Source organism: Panulirus ornatus, chromosome 30, assembly GCF_036320965.1.
Source record: "Panulirus ornatus isolate Po-2019 chromosome 30, ASM3632096v1, whole genome shotgun sequence".
Taxonomy (NCBI): Eukaryota; Metazoa; Arthropoda; class Malacostraca; order Decapoda; family Palinuridae; genus Panulirus; species Panulirus ornatus.
Window position 1 is genome coordinate 14516182 of NC_092253.1, and position 20028 is coordinate 14536209.

Sequence of the window (20028 nt, forward strand, 5' to 3'; positions counted from 1 at the left end):
GTGAAATCGCACTTCAGTAGTTCATACAATTTAGTTTAACATGTAATTTTTCTATACATGTGGCACGACATGTTTCGTGGGGACAATTCACTTCATCAGGTGCCAGTACTTAACAAAGTTATTTAAATCCCAACATCACACTTGTTTTCCGTCGTTCAACACTAATTATTATAGACTTTGTCTTGCCGTAAACGTTGTAAGGGAAAATGATTAAGGGGGGTCAGGTAGCAGGGGTTGACCTGGGTAACTGGATGTGTCTTAACAACATTTTTCATGTTTTCGTGTGTAGTCAATTCTCTCATTATGATTTGGTTAATGCTAAGATGGGCTTTGAAATTTCCCTGTGGACAAATTAAAGTTCTTAGTATTAGCAGTTAAGACAGATTCAGTGATGTTGCGTGTGGCATAATCAGCAGAGGGGTATGAAATGACGGTTAGTTTCAAGATGTATGGAACGATCCATTTCATGATAATGTTTAACGATCGCATTGTTGTGGTCATCCCTGCGTACAGCATGACGGTGCCAATCACATCTCTCCATGATAGGTTTCTCCAGTCTGGCCTATATGGTGTTACTGTACTGGCAAGCAACAGCACAAGCACTGTGCTTCGACCATTATAACGCCACCAAACCTAACCTAACCTAACCTAACCTAACCTAGAACATCTTAGTAACAGTATTTAGCTTGGATACTTTAGGTCAGGTTTGGTTCGAGCGAGACCTGTGTGTCGCGCTAAGTTCTGGAGGCACATGTAGGCTGCTGCCACAACTCAGTGTGTCGCGCTAGGTTCTGGAGGCACATGTAGGCCGCTGCCACAACTCAGTGTGTCGCGCTAGGTTCTGGAGGCACATGTAGGCCGCTGCCACAACTCAGTGTGTCGCGCTAAGTTCTGGAGGCACATGTAGGCCGCTGCCACAACTCAGTGTGTCGCGCTAGGTTCTGGAGGCACATGTAGGCCGCTGCCACAACTCAGTGTGTCGCGCTAAGTTCTGGAGGCACATGTAGGCCGCTGCCACAACTCAGTGTGTCGCGCTAGGTTCTGGAGGCACATGTAGGCCGCTGCCACAACTCAGTGTGTCGCGCTAAGTTCTGGAGGCACATGTAGGCCGCTGCCACAACTCAGTGTGTCGCGCTAGGTTCTGGAGGCACATGTAGGCCGCTGCCACAACTCATGAGGATGAAGAAAAACCAACGAATGGTAACAACTGCCAACTTAGGTCAATGATTCAGATCTAATTTTCATCATCGCTTCCCCACACTCCACCCACACTTCCCCACACGTCCCCACACTTCCCCACACTCCCCCCACACTTCCCCACACTCTGGACTTTATTTCTGAGAAATACCTGAGTCACTGTTGTGATAAAGAAAAGAATCAACTCTTTTTTTTGTCCTAACAACGTCGTTTGGCCATTAAAGTACCGTTAAGAACTAATCGTAAAGAAACTGCTTCGAAGAATCATTTACACAATGAAATGACAACGTAAGTGGAAAAATCCTTTGAAAAATAACGTCAGTATAAAATCTTATAGATTTTATAACGTTATAACGTTATAACGTTAGTATAAAATTCTTAAAAAAATGACAACTTAAATGTAAAAGTCCCTTAAAAAATAACGTAAATGTAAAAATTCTTTAAAAAATAACAACGTAAATGGAAAAAATCCTTTACTGAATAACGTAAATATATACATGTGCATGTGGGTGGGTTGGGCCATTTCTTTCGTCTATTTCGTTGCGCTACCTCGCTAACGCGGGAGACAGCGACAAAGTATAATACAATATAATATAATATAATCCTTTAAAAGATAACAACGTAAATGTAAAAATCGTTTAAAAAATGCATGACGGGAAGACGGTAAGGACGGAACACACATTAAATCCTCCTTGAAATGTCACTGAAAAATTGAGTCATTGATTGACTCCCTCCTTCCCCACCTCCCTCTCACCTGTGTCCCGTTCTCGCCATCTGCAGCGAGCGCCCTCACTACGCGGCGGGGAGAACCGATCACTCACAACACGTGCAAAGGCGACGAAACACGTGCAATTACTTACCATACATTTCTTATCTTTTCTTATCTTTTCTTTATCTTTTCTTATCTTTTCGTCTTGGATTGTTCCATCTCTATTCGTCTTCCATATCTCCTTCATGGTGTTTTATGCCGCGTACAAGAAACAAGCACAAGACACACAGGAAATACAAACACAAGCATCATACAAGCACAAGGCACTTGAGCAAAGCATATGACTCAAACACAAGACACAAACACAATGACACAAGCACCAGACACAAGCACCAGACACAAGCAACACACACAAGCACCAGACACAAGCAACACACACAAGCACCAGACACAAGCACCAGACACAAGCACCAGACACAAGCACCAGACACAAGCAACACACACAAGCACCAGACACAAGCACCAGACACAAGCACCACACACAAGCATCACACACAAGCACCAGACACAAGCACCAGACACAAGCACCAGACACAAGCACCAGACACAAGCACCAGTCACAAGCACCAGACACAAGCACCAGACACAAGCACCAGACACAAGCATCACACACAAGCACCAGACACAAGCATCACACACAAGCACCAGACACAAGCACCAGACACAAGCACCACACACAAGCACCAGACACAAGCATCACACACAAGCACCAGACACAAGCACCAGACACAAGCATCACACACAAGCACCAGACACAAGCACCAGACACAAGCACCACACACAAGCACCAGACACAAGCACCAGACCAAGCACCAGACACAAGCACCACACACAAGCACCAGACACAAGCACCAGACACAAGCACCACACAAGCATCAGACACAAGCATCAGACACAAGCACCAGACACAAGCATCACACACAAGCACCAGACACAAGCATCACACACAAGCACCAGACACAAGCACCAGACACAAGCACCACACACAAGCACCAGACACAAGCATCACACACAAGCACCAGACACAAGCACCAGACACAAGCACCACACACAAGCACCAGACACAAGCACCAGACACAAGCACCAGACACAAGCACCAGACACAAGCACCAGACACAAGCACCAGACACAAGCATCACACAAGCATCACACACAGAGCACCAGACACAAGCACCAGACACAAGCACACCAAGCACCAGACACAAGCACCAGACACAAGCAGCACACACAAGCACCAGACACAAGCACCAGAACAAGCACCAGACACAAGCACCACACACAAGCATCAGACACAAGCACCAGACACAAGCACCAGACACAAGCACCAGACACAAGCATCACACACAAGCACCAGACACAAGCACCAGGCACAAGCAACACACACAAGCACCAGACACAAGCAACACACACAAGCACCACACACAAGCACCAGACACAAGCACCACACACAAGCACCAGACACAAGCACCAGACACAAGCAACACACACAAGCACCAGACACAAGCACCAGACACAAGCACCAGACACAAGCAACACACACAAGCATCACACACAAGCACCAGTCACAAGCACCAGACACAAGCACCAGACACAAGCACCAGACACAAGCATCACACACAAGCACCAGACACAAGCACCAGACACAAGCAACACACACAAGCACCAGACACAAGCACCAGACACAAGCACCAGACACAAGCACCAGACACAAGCACCAGACACAAGCACCAGACACAAGCATCAACACACAAGCACCAGACACAAGCAACACACACAAGCACCAGACACAAGCACCAGACACAAGCACCAGACACAAGCATCACACACAAGCACCAGACACAAGCAACACACACAAGCACCAGACACAAGCACCAGACACAAGCAACACACACAAGCACCAGACACAAGCACCAGACACAAGCAACACACACAAGCACCAGACACAAGCACCAGACACAAGCATCACACACAAGCACCAGACACAAGCACCAGACACAAGCATCACACACAAGCACCAGTCACAAGCACCAGACACAAGCACCAGACACAAGCATCACACACAAGCACCAGACACAAGCAACACACACAAGCACCAGACACAAGCACCAGACACAAGCACCAGACACAAGCACACACACAAGCACCAGACACAAGCACCAGACACAAGCATCACACACAAGCACCAGACACAAGCACCAGACACAAGCACCAGACACAAGCAACACACACAAGCATCACACACAAGCACCAGACACAAGCACCAGACACAAGCACCAGACACAAGCACACACACAAGCATCACACACAAGCACCAGACACAAGCATCACACACAAGCACCAGACACAAGCACCAGTCACAAGCACCAGACACAAGCACCAGACACAAGCACCAGACACAAGCACCAGACACAAGCAACACACACAAGCACCAGACACAAGCACCAGACACAAGCAACACACACAAGCATCACACACAAGCACCAGACACAAGCACCAGTCACAAGCACCAGACACAAGCACCAGACACAAGCACCAGACACAAGCACCAGACACAAGCAACACACACAAGCATCACACACAAGCACCAGACACAAGCACCAGTCACAAGCACCAGACACAAGCACCAGACACAAGCACCAGACACAGGACAAGTGGTCATACCAGCCTCAACAAGGCACCACGTACAGCCAGCTGGGGAGTGGAGGAGAGGGAAGGTGTGGCTTGAGGTGCTAACAATAGAACGTGATCTATCTCCCTGTTATCAGTGCCTCCCTTCCCTCACCCCCTTCGTTGGACACCAGCCCACCCGAGCCTTCTCAGAATCGCTCACGAAATATTTGACTCTCTCTCTCTCTCTCTCTCTCTCTCTCTCTCTCTCTCTCTCTCTCTCTCTCTCTCTCTCTCTCTCTCTCTCTCTCTCTCTCTCTCTCTCTGTGTGTGTGGTAGGTAGTGCTCGGTAGGGAGCCAGGGAGGCTGAGTGACGGCTGAGCAGTGAGGCCAGCCAGCACTTCAGTGGCTGTCAAGTGTCACTCCTTAAGTTCCTGGGAATGATAATAAAACGCTCAGGAAATGGATTGGGCAAAGGTGTGTGACTAGCCCAACAAGGAAGCTAGAACGACTCTTGTGTGTGTGTGTGTGTGTGTGTGTGTGTGTGTGTGTGTGTGTGCGTGTGTGTGTGTGTAGTCAGGCAGGAGGGATAGGACACATGCCTGGGACAGTCAGAGAAACACTTAAAAGGATCCAGGACATGTGATGAAGATCACGAAGCAAGGATAGATGGTAATGTAATATGGTGGTAGATAGAGGGTAATGTAATATAGGGGCAGATAGACAGTAATGCCATATGTTGTCAGATAGACAGAAATGCAGTATGTTGGCAGATGTGAGGAACTGTGTCATCTATTAAGCCAGACGTGATGTTTGCACTTCTCGCTTGTAGTCGTATTATCATGCAAAACATCGCCATACCTGCTCACTGATGTATATATATATATATATATATATATATATATATATATATATATATATATATATATATATATATATATATATATATAAGGTGCCAGAAATTCACTTGACGCTTGCTATAGAGGTACGTTTTCTCTCTACCACTAATATAACAGAACACAAAATAACTGACAGCTATGGAAAGGAATGTTTAATGTCTGAATAAAAAATGTAAAAGGTTCAAATGACCAAGTTCAGTGTAAACGCCACCATCACGAATCATTTACCTTTTGAAAAAGTTGTTGCTCAACTGTTCTGTAAATGTAGGTAAAAAAAAAAAAAGAAAACGGGGGAAAAAAAAGATATTTTGTCTATATATCCCAAACAGAAAATGTTGAAATATGACGCTTCAGTTCGGAGAATGTTTTTTTTTTTGCTATCTTAGATGATGATATTAATGGGACACGTCCACTCTCCATATGTCTGACCCATTGCAGCAGATCCCATTCATGTCTCTCAGCCATAATCTTCTTACAAGCACCTCTCTCTCTCTCTCTCTCTCTCTCTCTCTCTCTCTCTCTCTCTCTCTCTCTCTCTCTCTCTCTCTCTCTCTCTCTCTCTCTCTTACATCCTACACTCACACCCGCCACCACTTCCCGTTCAGAGCCTACAACTCGCATGCATATAACGCTAACACACCAAACATACTCATCTTTGCTCCTACAGACAGTGACCTCTTCCCACACACTCCTCATTCTACCCAGAACCTTATCCTCCCACTCACCCATGGCCCACTTCGCCTCCCATCGTTCCATCCGCCGGCGTATCCACTCCCACATCCCTGGAACACTCCACTTCCTCTAAGTTCCCTCCTCTCAGACCTAACACTCACGCCCACCTGTCTCTGTCTTCTGCTAAAACTCTTTGCTGTGTTTTCATTCGCAATGACTTTCCACTTTCTGCTTTCAAACTCAGACACTAGATTCTACAGTTTCTCAGTCAGTTCTGCCACCAGAGCTGTGTAATCAGCAAACAAGATCTTAAACATTTCCCAGACACCACCCCCAAGAGATTGGAGACCAGGCCCTTTCTCCAACACCCTCAAAATTACCCCCCTCACCACCACATCTATGGATGATAAACAGCCATGGTGACATTACACATCCTTGACGCAGACCCGCCTATCCCCTGGTGCCACTCCCCATCCTCTCTTCCTACTCGTACGCACGCTTTGCTATCTTGATAAAGACTCCTCACTGATCCTGGTGTCTTTCGACCCACTTCATGAATTCGTAACACCTTCCACAAAGCATCTATATCAACCCTGTAATCTGTTTCTACTCATGTATGTTTAGCTATTTATTTACTTATTCATCGATACTTGTCCACCGTTTCACGCATTAGCAAGGTAGGGCCAAGACAGAAGAAGAAAGGCCTCATTCGCACCGAAACCACAGCTCCCTATCTACAACCAGACACCACAGACCTTTCTGTAGCTTTCTCCAGATGTCCATATACTCTGGTTCAATCCATTGACAGCACATCGCCCCATATATACCGTATCACTCCAATTCATTCTATCCCGTGCATGCCTTTCACCCTCCTGCATGTTCAGGCCCCGATTCACTCCATTCTTCCATCTCCTGCTTGGTCTTCCCCTTCCCCTTACTTCCTCTATTTCTGACACATACGTCTTAGCCAGTCGCTCTTCACTCATCCTCTCCTTATATCCAGACCATTTTAGCACACTCTTTTCAGCTGTCTTAGTCACACTCATCTTGTTGCCACAACTCCCTCTTAAGCTAAGATTTCATACCCTGTATTATCCCTCCTCACGCCACATATCATCCTCGAACGTTTCAGTTCCAGCATGTCCACCTTCTTCCGAGCTTTCATGACTTTCACCCATACAGCACCATTGAGACCATCATACCATTAACTCCGTTCGTCATCGCTGATAGTGACCTCTGTTTCCAAACACCCTTCAATGTACTCAGGACATTTGCCCTTCCCCCACCCAATGGATCACTTCCACCTCCATGGTACCATCCGTTCCTGTGTTCACTTCCGGGTATCTACCACACTCCACTTCCTTCAAGTTCTCTTCATTCAAATTCTCGTGCAAACCGACATGTCTTTCCTCACCTACTAAATCTAATAGCCTTACTTTTACTTCCACTTTCTCTGCCCTTTACAACAAGCAACACACACAAGCACACAGACACAAGCACACGACACAAGCAACACAACACAAGCAACACACACAAGCATCACACACAACACCAGACACAAGCCTCACACACAAGCACCACAACACAAGCACCAGACTCAAGCATCACACACAAGCACCAGTCACAAGCACAGACACAAGCAACAGACACAAGCATCCACACAAGCATCACACACAACACCAGACACAAGCCCAGACACAAGCATCTCACACAAGCACCAGACACCAGCATCACACACAAGCACCGACACAAGCACCAGACCCAAGCATCACACACAACACCAGAACACAAGCACCAGACACATGCACCAGGACACAAGCATCACACACATGCACCAGACACAAGCCTCACACACAAGCACCATACACAAGCATCACACACATGCACCAGACACAAGCCCAGACACAAGCATCATACACAAGCACCAGACTCAAGCATCACACACAATCACCAGACACAAGCATTCACACACAAGCACCTGACACAAGCACCAGACACATGCACCAGGACACAAGCACAGACACAAGCATCCACACAAGCACCAGGACACAAGCATCACAACACAAGCACCAGACACATGCATCACACACAAGCTCCAGACACAAGCACCAGTCCACAAGCACCAGACACATGCATCACACACAAGCACCATACACAAGCACCAGACCCAAGCATCACACACAAAGCACCAGACAACAAGCACCAGACACAATCATCACACACAAGCACCATGACACAAGCATCACAACAAGCACCAGACAAAGCACCAGACACAAGCACAGAACAAGCACCAGACACATGCACCAGGACACAAGCATCACACACAATCACCAGACACAAGCAATCACACACAAGCACCAGACACAATCATCACACACAAGCATCAACACAAGCATCACACACAATCACCAGACACAAGCATCATACACAAGCACCAGACACAATCATCACACACAAGCACCATACACAAGCATCACACACAAGCTCCAGACACAAGCATCAGACACAAGCATCAGACACAAGCACCAGTCCACAAGCACCAGACCCAAGCATCACACACATGCACCAGACACAAGCACCAGGACACAAGCACCAGGACACAAGCACCAGACTCAAGCACCAGACACAATCACCAGACACAAGCATTCACACACAAGCACCAGACAAAGCACCAGACACAATCACCAGACACAAGCACCAGGACACAAGCACCAGGACACAAGCACCAGACACAAGACACCAGACACAGGACAAGTGGTCATACCAGCCTCAACAAGGCACCACGTACAGCCAGCTGGGGAGTGGAGGAGAGGGAAGGTGTGGCTTGAGGTGCTAACAATAGAACGTGATCTATCTCCCTGTTATCAGTGCCTCCTTCCTCACCCCCTTCGTTGGACAGCACGTCCTTTCAGAATCGCTCACGAAATATTTGACTCTCTCTCTCTCTCATCTCTCTCTCTCTCTCATCTCTCTCTCTCTCTCTTCTCTCTCTCTCTCTCTCTCTGTGTGGTAGGTAGTGGTTGGTAGGGAGCCAGGGAGGCTGAGTGACGGCTGAGCAGTGAGGCCAGCCAGCACTTCAGTGGCTGTCAAGTGTCACTCCTTAAGTTCCTGGGAATGATAATAAAAACGCTCAGGAAATGGATTGGGTCAAAGGTTGTGACTACCAACAAGGAAGCTAGAACGACTCTTGTGTGTGTGTGTGTGTGTGTGGTGTGTGTGTGTGTGTGTGTGTGGTGTGTGTGTGTGTGTGTGTGTGTGTTGTGTGTGTGTGTGTTGTGTGTGTGTGTGTGTAGTCAGGCAGGAGGGATAGGACACATGCCTGGGACAGTCAGAGAAACACTTAAAAGGACCAGGACATGTGATGAAGATCACGAAGCAAGGATAGATGGTAATTGTAATATGGTGGTAGATAGAGGGTAATCAATATGTTGTCAGATAGACAGTAATGCCATATGTTGTCAGATAGACAGTAATGCCATATGTTGTCAGATAGACAGTAATGCCATATGTTGTCAGATAGACAGTAATGCCATATGTTGTCAGATAGACAGTAATGCCATATGTTGTCAGATAGACAGTAATGCCATATGTTGTCAGATAGACAGTAATGCCATATGTTGTCAGATAGACAGTAATGCCATATGTTGTCAGATAGACAGTAATGCCATATGTTGTCAGATAGACAGTAATGCCATATGTTGTCAGATAGACAGTAATGCCATATGTTGTCAGATAGACAGTAATGCCATATGTTGTCAGATGGTCATGAACTGTTGGTCATGGGGTCTGTTGGTCATGAACTGTTGGTCATGGGGTCTGTTGGTCATGAACTGTTGGTCATGGGGTCTGTTGGTCATGAACTGTTGGTCATGGGGTCTGTGGTCATGAACTGTTGGTCATGGGGTCTGTTGGTCATGAACTGTTGGTCATGAACTGGTGGTCATGAACTGGTGGTCATGGGGTCTGTTGGTCATGAACCGGTGGTCATGGGGTCTGTTGGTCATGAGTGCTGTTGGTCATAGGGTCTGTTGGTCATAGGGTCTGTTGGTCATGGGATCTGTTGGTCATAGGGTCTGTTGGTCATGGGATCTGTTGGTCATAGGGTCTGTTGGTCATGAACTGTTGGTCATGGGGTCTGTTGGTCATGAACTGTTGGTCATGGGGTCTGTTGGTCATGGTGTTTCTACCACCCTACATCTCTTTCCTTCCATTATTCATATACATGAATACATACACATAATCATCACACACACACACACACACACACACACACACACACACACACACACACACACACCAGGGGATATCCTGTGTTACACAATCAATAAAGATTCCGCTGTCTGACTCACGGGTCTTCCTCAAGCCTGTCAGTCACAGCATATCACCAAAATCCTGTTTCTGAAAATATCACTGTCGACCTTATCGTTTGAAAACCTGTTATTACTCCGTTTTTTCTTCTTCCCGCGACAGGTGAAGTCAGTCAGGCAGGCAGGGGCCATCCTGACTGACGCGAAGCAGTGGCCTATATTCAGTGTCATGATTCATTGATTCAGTGTCGTCTGCTGATCACCTGTATATACAGAACAGTTCTTAAACACTTCAGTGCACGACTGAACATCTTCCGTACAACAACTTTGCTCCTCGAGTACGATCTTCAAGCTATCGTACTCAATGGGTTAAGTTGTTATAATCAAGGGGTTAAGTCGTCGTATTCAAGGGGTTGTCATAATCAAGGGATTGTGTCGTCATAATCGTAATCAAGGGGTTGAGTCGTCGTAATCAGGGGGTTAAGTCGTCATAATCAAGGGGTTAAGTCGTCATAATCAAAGGGTTAAGTCGTCATAATCAAGGGGTTGAGTCGTCGTAATCAAGGGGTTAAGTCGTCATAATCAAGGGGTTAAGTCGTCATAATCAAGCGATTGTGTCGTCATAATTAAGGGGTTAAGTCGTCGTAATCAAGGGGTTAAGTCGTCGTAATCAAGGGGTTAAGTCGTCATGATCAAGGGGTTAAGTCGTCGTAATCAAGGGGTTAAGTCGTCATAATCAAGGGGTTAAGTCGTCATAATCAAGGGGTTAAGTCGTCATAATCAAGGGGTTAAGTCGTCATAATCAAGGGGTTAAGTCGTCGTAATCAAGGGGTTAAGTCGTCATAATCAAGGGGTTAAGTCGTCATAATCAAGGGGTTAAGTCGTCATAATCAAGGGGTTAAGTCGTCATAATCAAGGGGTTAAGTCGTCATAATCAAGGGGTTAAGTCGTCGTAATCAAGGGGTTAAGTCGTCATAATCAAGGGGTTAAGTCGTCATAATCAAGGGGTTAAGTCGTCATAATCAAGGGGTTAAGTCGTCGTAATCAAGGGGTTAAGTCGTCATAATCAAGGGGTTAAGTCGTCATAATCAAGGGGTTAAGTCGTCATAATCAAGGGGTTAAGTCGTCATAATCAAGGGGTTAAGTCGTCATAATCAAGGGGTTAAGTCGTCATAATCAAGGGGTTAAGTCGTCGTAATCAAGGGGTTAAGTCGTCATAATCAAGGGGTTAAGTCGTCATAATCAAGGGGTTAAGTCGTCATAATCAAGGGGTTAAGTCGTCATAATCAAGGGGTTAAGTCGTCATAATCAAGGGGTTAAGTCGTCATAATCAAGGGGTTAAGTCGTCGTAATCAAGGGGTTAAGTCGTCATGATCAAGGGGTTAAGTCGTCGTAATCAAGGGGTTAAGTCGTCGTAATCAAGGGGTTAAGTCGTCGTAATCAGAGAAGCAAAGATGGACCATCTGGCGTGTGAAAGTATAGCACAACACACTGCAGTATCAACACCAGAACAATACATGCATATAGTTCTGTGTTGCCTTCGTCAGCGTCACCTGTTTGTCTGCTGGTGAATAAAACACGGTCGGCTGAGGTTAGTCAGGTGTCGGCTGCACCAGGTATGAATATTTGCCAGCCAGACTGGCGAGATGTGACGCCCCTCCAACTCTCCTCCCGGCGGCGGCGGTGAGGGAGGGAGGGAGGGAGAGGGAGTTTCCTGTGCCCTGGCGTGACGCCCAGGATCTGTGCTGGGGGAGAGAGAGAGAGAGAGAGAGAGAGAGAGAGAGAGAGAGAGAGAGAGAGAGAGAGATCACCTTAAAAAGCTGAAATTCATCCCTCCTCCTCCACCAGTGCCTCTCCTCCTCCTCCTCCTCCTCCTCCAGGGACGGTCGCGCGACACGTGCCGGTGGCGCGAGCGACGATCGTTCTCGCCTCGCGTGGCCGACATCGATCCAGCGTGACCCAGGTAGTGGAACACCTGGTCCTCACCTCCTAGTGACGACCATCCAGGAAGTAGAAGACCTGGTCATCACCTGGTGGACCCCCAGGCCTAGTGACCATGACCCAGGTACTGGAGGACCTGGTCTTCATCTGGTGGTCTGTGGGCCTAGTGACCATGACCCAGGTACTGGAGGACCTGGTCTTCATCTGGTGGTCTGTGGGCCTAGTGACCATGACCCAGGTACTGGAGGACCTGGTCTTCATCTGGTGGTCTGTGGGCCTAGTGACCATGACCCAGGTACTGGAGGACCTGGTCTTCATCTGGTGGTCTGTGGGCCTAGTGACCATGACCCAGGTACTGGAGGACCTGGTCTTCACCTGGTGGGCTGTGGGCCTAGTGACCATGACCCAGGTACTGGAGGACCTGGTCTTCATCTGGTGGTCTCTGGGCCTAGTGACCATGACCCAGGTACTGGAGGACCTGGTCTTCACCTGGTGGGCTGTGGGCCTAGTGACCATGACCCAGGTACTGGAGGACCTGGTCTTCACCTGGTGGGCTGTGGGCCTAGTGACCATGACCCAGGTACTGGAGGACCTGGTGCCCACCTGGTGGTCTGCAGGTCCAGGTATGACTGACGTACCTCTGACGTTATTCATTCTTCGAGAAACTCTGAAGATAAGATAGAATTTCTTGTGCCTCTCGTGTGGCATTAGCACGTCAGTCTGAACTCTTTTTCTTCGTTTCTCTCACTGGAAAAAGGAACTTCCGTTTCTGCCACTTGACTACCATCTCGAACCGGTTCGCTTCACTTTAGATTCGAACCCGTTGGTGTCATCAGCTCATCCTTGAGCTAAAACTCAATTCATCCGTCGTCCCAAACTTAATTTACCAGATACTCACTAGGTTGGAACAAGTTCTCCTTGAAGACAGATCACAAAGTAGCAACTGTTTGTTTATACCCGTTTCCCGCTCAAATCAAGATTCCCGCCAAGACTATACGGATCGAACCTAGCTGATACATTTGCGGGAAAGAGACCATCTCTCCCAGGAGGGATCTGGTGGTATTGTATCACCAGAAGAATATTTCAAGAATTTAAGAAACTAAGATGATTCAGACGAGTGTAATTCTCAATGAGCTTAGATTATGTTTGATTGCCAAAACATATTCCTCAAGACGTCACTTTCTTTTTCCACAAATCAAAGGTGTCAATAATTGGCCAGGAAAGTCCCCATGGTTGATAACACCAGGCAAATGGCAAAGTGCATTACGAATATCTTTTATCCCAGAGAGAGAGAGAGAGAGAGAGAGAGAGAGAGAGAGAGAGAGAGAGAGAGAGAGAGGAGCCGGATTTGTTGTGGACTATCAGAAGTGGAGGGTTGTGAGGGGGGGGAGATTAGCGAGCCAGGGAGGTCGTGAGGGAGGGAGGGCTAGACGGTACCTTCAGGGTGAGAGTGGGCGGGTGTGAGGGTGAGATGGTCGGTGACCTGAAGACCGGGCGGGGCAGGTGACCTGAGGATCAAACACTCCGACTAACGGTGCCAAACACTTCCTAGAGATGGTCAAACACTTGCACGAGAACTTCAAACACTTCCATCCCTGCCGGCCTGAATTAGCCGGAGGAAAATGCATAAATGGCCTCACTCTCTTGCTCCCTCTGACGTGAAAAGACTCATCAAGCAAGCCAAGAGAGAGGATGAAGTGAGGCCTGCAAGACAAAGCAATAAAGATTCTAAATATGTGATAAATACGTCAATAATAAGAAAACATATACAGTGTGGGGTACGATCCTTAGTAAGCCACAGTGTGGGGTACGATCCTTAGTAAGCCACAGTGTGGGGTACGATCCTTAGTAAGCCACAGTGTGGGGTACGATCCTTCGTAAGCCACAGTGTGGGTTACGATCCTTAGTGAACCAAGACTGGGTATCTATCATGGAGGATAAGAGCATAGCAACAATCCTCAACAGTTTTTGTTACATTCTGTTTTTACACACAAGAGCAACGACACGAAGGTTGAGAAGGTAGTAAATAGCACTCACATGATACACGAATGGTCGGGACCGTCACAGTTAGCTCCAGATCCGGAGCGTTTTTATGAAAGAGTAATTAAGAATTTCCAACACGAAATGGCCAAGACTTTAACCTACGTATTCACTCAAGTCTCTCTGACAAGGAACAGTCCCGCAGTACTGGAGACTGGCAGTCGTCACTCTTATATTCAAAAAGAGAAAGCGTAAAATGCCAGCCAACTACCGTCGTCCTGTTAGCCTTACATTCATTATATATAAAGTGGAGTCGGTTAGTCGAGTTAAAATCGTAGCCTATCCGGGTCAACGAACTGGTCAATAATGCACAACATGGATTCAGAAGGCACAGATCATGCCTCACAAACCTCCTTCAATTTTATCTTTCACTCCCACGACAATACCAAAGGAATAGGTATCCTATTTTTTTGATTTTCCAAAAAGCATATGGCAAAGTCCCCTATCGATATATTGATGCATTAAGTTCGGGCTTTGGGGGTTACTGGTTACGTAGGAAACTGGGGTAGAAGCTTACGTTATGTGAGGAGAGGCAGAGAGTCGTAGTGAATGGTGAATCATCATTGTGGTCACCCGTTACTAGTGGGGTGCCCCAAGGGATCCGTCTTGGACCTATCCTTTTCATCATTTATATTAACGATATTGACGTAAGGCTGAATAGCTTAGGGCCCAATCTTGCAGACGACACAAGGATCGGGTAGTGCCATGTTAGCTGAAGAAGATACGCTAGAATTACCAGAGGATCTATGAATGGTCTAATAAATGGCAAAGGTCATTTAACGTCAGCAAATGTCAGCTGTTACGAGTAGGAAACCTCAACAGAAAAGTCGATTACCAAATGATGCGTCACATGATAGATGTCACCCCATGTGTGAGGGATCTAGAGCTCACTGCCTCCGACAGCCTCATCTTACCCCAGCATTGTAACGAAGCTAACAAGAACGTTAGTAGGAAGTTAGGATTTATCAACTGGAACTATTCATAGAACAGCAAGGACGTGATATTAGCAGTGTACGTAAGGTCAGTTAGATCTGACCTCGAGGATTAAGTGCAGTTCTGGTCTCCCCACTTAAACTGGAAGCAGTGTGCAAGCGAATAACAACTGATTTGATTCCTTCTTTGTGTACCAAACCATATGAGGGGAGACTGGCCAGAATCAAACTTGTTCTCTCCAAGCAAGAGTCATCTCTGAGGGAGATTAAGAGAATGCTTTAGAATACTTAAAGGATCCAACAACGTCGGTATTGATCACTTCTTTACAGTAGCACCAACACTGCTAACGAGAGCAAATGGTCCAAAACTGTGAGGTCAGTGAGTTCATCTTGGACTGTAGCAAATGTTTCTTTACGAACGACATTAGTGATGCGTAGAATCAGCCCCCAGAGCATGTTATTTAGAGCAATGCTCTTAATATCTTCAAAATTAGGCTTGATTATCACTGATCATTCTTTGACATCTAACAATTCATTTCATCAATCATCGTAAGGTAGTGGAATATTACGTTACTTTTCCAACCACCAGCGTCGCTCTCTCCTCGGCCACGCTGTGGTAACATACCAACAATGACTGACCCGCCTCGCCTGCTTTAAGAGAGCAAGGAAGAGTTATTATATAATTTATCAACATCAGGAATAATACAGACATGGTAAGGCGAGGAGCTGGAGCTCAGCTTTGTCCTTACTATTGTCTGTATAACAAAAAGTGAAGGAATGCTGGTGATGGGACGTATGACGTATTCATGTCCATTCTACCTTAAAGTTCTCCTGTGTACATTTCCTTCAGGCGAGGCATCTTCTTCTTCTATCTGCTTTTCCCATCCGACGTGGCGTGTTGGCGGAGGGAATGGAAGGTTGGGAGAGGGAGAGCTGTGACTTTGCTATTCTTATTTGCACTGCTTTTCACGAGAGTGTTTTATTATTAAGTAGGGTGGAGGCTAGACCACCTCATTTGGACCTTGGGTCTGTGTGGTCTGTGAAACAACCTCTCTCTCTCTCTCTCTCTCTCTCTCTCTCTCTCTCTCTCTCTCTCTCTCTCTCTCTCTCTCTCTCTCTCTCTCTCTCCAGTAGCTCTCAAGCTTCACTCCTTGGCCCAGGTAGCTGTTTTTTTTCTTCTTTCCGCTGCTTCCCCCAACAAATGTGGGGCTGCTGCTGGCATTCAGTCCACAAACATACAAACATATGATCTCTTCATCTCACACACAATACGTGACATATTGTAACTCACACGACCTTCCTCCTGGAGAAAAAGAAAAAGGCTAGCTTTCCCTGCGGTGAGCGCTACTCGCTAGTGCAGCATTTTGGCCAAAATCTCGTCGGAAGTGCTGGAAAGTAAGTACTCAGCAACATGTAATATTTACGGCGTGTTTTTTGAGGCTTATAAACTGAGTGTACACGGAGGCCAGGGTGTGTAAAGGGCATAGGACAAACGAGAAGAAAACGGTCAGGAGTTTTGGTAGAACGCGGGAAAAAGGATGAAGTGATGGTGTGTACAGGGATGGCATCAAGCAATCCCGACACAGAGGGTGTGGGGTTGATCCCAGGCGTCACTTCAACACGCCCAAGTGAGGATGGTAGTGAAACCTCCCTGGTCGTCTGCTGCCGCTGTGAACAAACCAGCTGTGACACACGGAGGGTGTGAGATGGGTTCCCCAGACACCACTCACACACTCTCAGGTCGAGAGGATGTCTAATGATCTTCGCCAACAGAGAGAGAAAAAAAAGTCAAGTGACGTTTCTTGTGAAATATTGGTAAAATTGATTTGACCTGACCTTTGGAGATGGCCAGCACCCGGCATTTAAGGGTCGGCTAAAATACGGACAACACTCGGGTTTAAAGCCTTGCATTTCTATATATATTGTCTGCACTGAACTTTGGAGCGTGACCTCTCCATGCTGGCCTGAGCGCAGGTTTATGGATCTGCCGTTTGTTATCTGCTTTCCTGAGCGTCCATGGTCTGACCTCCACACATAACCCAAGCTGAATGTTACGGTTCGCTCCGTCACGGGTTCTCTGCACTCTTACCTACGTGACGTGCTCACCTCGGCCAAGGTTGAGTTGATGAAGGGTAAAGTTAAACGTGATGACATACGGAATATATTCTCGTCAGTCACAGACCCATGTTCCTAGCGATGGTTTTGTCCAGCGAACAACAATAAAAGGATACCTCTACCCATCAGCTCCAGTTCCTTCAATATCGTTCGTACTTTTGAATATATATATATATATATATATATATATATATATATATATATATATATATATATATATATATATATATATATATATATATATATCTTTCTTTTCTTTTATACTATTCGCCATTTCCCGCGTTAGCGAGGTAGCGTTCAGAACAGAGGACTGAGCCTTTGAGGGAATATCCTCACTTGGCCCCCTTCTCTGTTCCTTCTTTTTGAAAAAAAGAAAAGGAGAGGGGAGGATTTCCAGCCACCCGCTCCCTCCCCTTTTAGTCGCCTTCTACGACACGCAGGGAATACGTGGGAAGTATTCTTTCTCCCCTATCCCCAGGGATAATTTGTATATATATATATATATATATATATATATATATATATATATATATATATATATATATATATATTATCTCATTCATCATAAATCCTTTCCTCGTGTCATATGTTTTATTGATTAAATCCTTGAAATTGTGATTCAGTTTATTTGTTCAGTAGAACAGAACAAACAAATGTAATTCACTAATTTAGTTATACTCATTCATAAAGTATTTTAGAATGATAAAGGCATGAGTTGCCAGTTACCAAATATTCATGTGATAGTAAAAGAAAACGACAAATATAAAGAAAATGAGAAGGGTGACTGATATCATCAGACAATCCATTAGGTTTCCTTAGGCAAACATTTGAGACAATGAATATAAATACATCTATGCTCAGGATACTCTCATTTAACCCGTGATGGTATCATAGAATTATCGCATATAGATTTTTCCTTAAGAACTGAACGTTTGGAGCCTGTATTGCCATAGATGTTCAAAAGATTCGAATCAAGATTCGAATCCTGTGGTCCTTGGTCAGACTGAACTTTGTATAGCGCCCATCCCATTCCTCAACGAACACAGAAACACTGGAACATAGAATTGATGATGAGATTTGAACAAATGAACCACAAATGAAACACAGTAACGTATTATTTGTAATGTTTTTGTTTTGAGATGGAAACGCCAGAACATTGGTTGATTTTCTGGTTCTGCTTTCAAAATTTTGTATTTCAACTCAGCTCTGCTTCATTCATTGATTTTCTTTTTATCTTTCTAATATATCTCTCATATATTCATGGAAAATAACAGATAAACAACAGGAGCATAACAGATAAACAACAGGAGCATAACAGATAAACAACAGGAACATAACAGATAAACAACAGGAACATAACAGATAAACAACAGGAACATAACAGATAAACAACAGGAATATGTAAAAATCTGGTAATTCCATTCAGGGTAGTTCCTTAACCCCCCATTCCTCCCCCCCCCGCTCGTAATGTCCTCTGTGTTATCTGTGTTATCTGTGTTATCTCGCTTATCATGTAGCAGCGGTAGAAGGCAGAGCAGGTGTACCTACCTGGCCACGACCTGAACACGGGGAATATATGTGTCAAAACGTTTCGTCCTGTGTTTCAAATTGTAAAGAAGTGTAAAACGATATACATTTTTTGTTGTGTGTGTGTATATATATATATCTATCGGTCTATCTACCTCTTTCCTGCTTTTCCATCTGTCCGTGTGGATCTCTCTGTATGTCTACTTGTACAATGGTCATTGTATCCTTCTATCTATCTACTTATCTATCTATCTATCTATCTATCTATCTATTTATCTATCTATCTAACGCAGGACATGTCAAGAGGGGTCATAATACAGCACCCGGTGGGTGGGGAGGGGGGGGGGAGAGGAAGGTCACTCTGGGTCACCGTGTGACCTCGTCTGTGTGAAGCTCCATAAAGTTTCACGTTCATAAGAACAGAACTGAAGTTCGAGAAAAGCTTCACGTTCATCACACGTGCTGGATCCTCTCACACGGTTCAGCTGGAAAAGGTCCGAATCATCTTCATTCACAGGGTGAAGCAGTGTTGGTCGGTCCGGTGTGCACCTCGCATTCTGTACAATGTACACCCAGTGTTCACAGACACCAGTCTGGCGGTACCCCCAGTGTTCACAGACACCAGTCTGGCGGTACACCCAGTGTTCACAGACACCAGTCTGGCGGTACACCCAGTGTTCACAGACACCAGTCTGGCGGTACACCCAGTGTTCACAGACACCAGTCTGGAGGTACACCCAGTGTTCACAGACACCAGTCTGGAGGTGCACCCAGTGTTCACAGACACCAGTCTGGCGGTACACCCAGTGTTCACAGACACCAGTCTGGCGGTACACCCAGTGTTCACAGACACCAGTCTGGAGGTACACCCAGTGTTCACAGACACCAGTCTGGAGGTGCACCCAGTGTTCACAGACACCAGTCTGGAGGTACACCCAGTGTTCACAGACACCAGTCTGGAGGTACACCCAGTGTTCACAGACACCAGGCTGGGGCACCAATGTCTTCCAGACTTCCCCTGA

At 46.1% G+C, this 20028-nt stretch overlaps 1 protein-coding gene across 1 annotated transcript in view; it reads left to right on the top strand.

Annotated features, from left to right (window-relative positions):
- The window catches only part of LOC139758422 (uncharacterized), a 479160-nt gene that overhangs the window by 25019 nt on the left and 434113 nt on the right, over positions 1 to 20028 (top strand). The window lies entirely within an intron of this gene.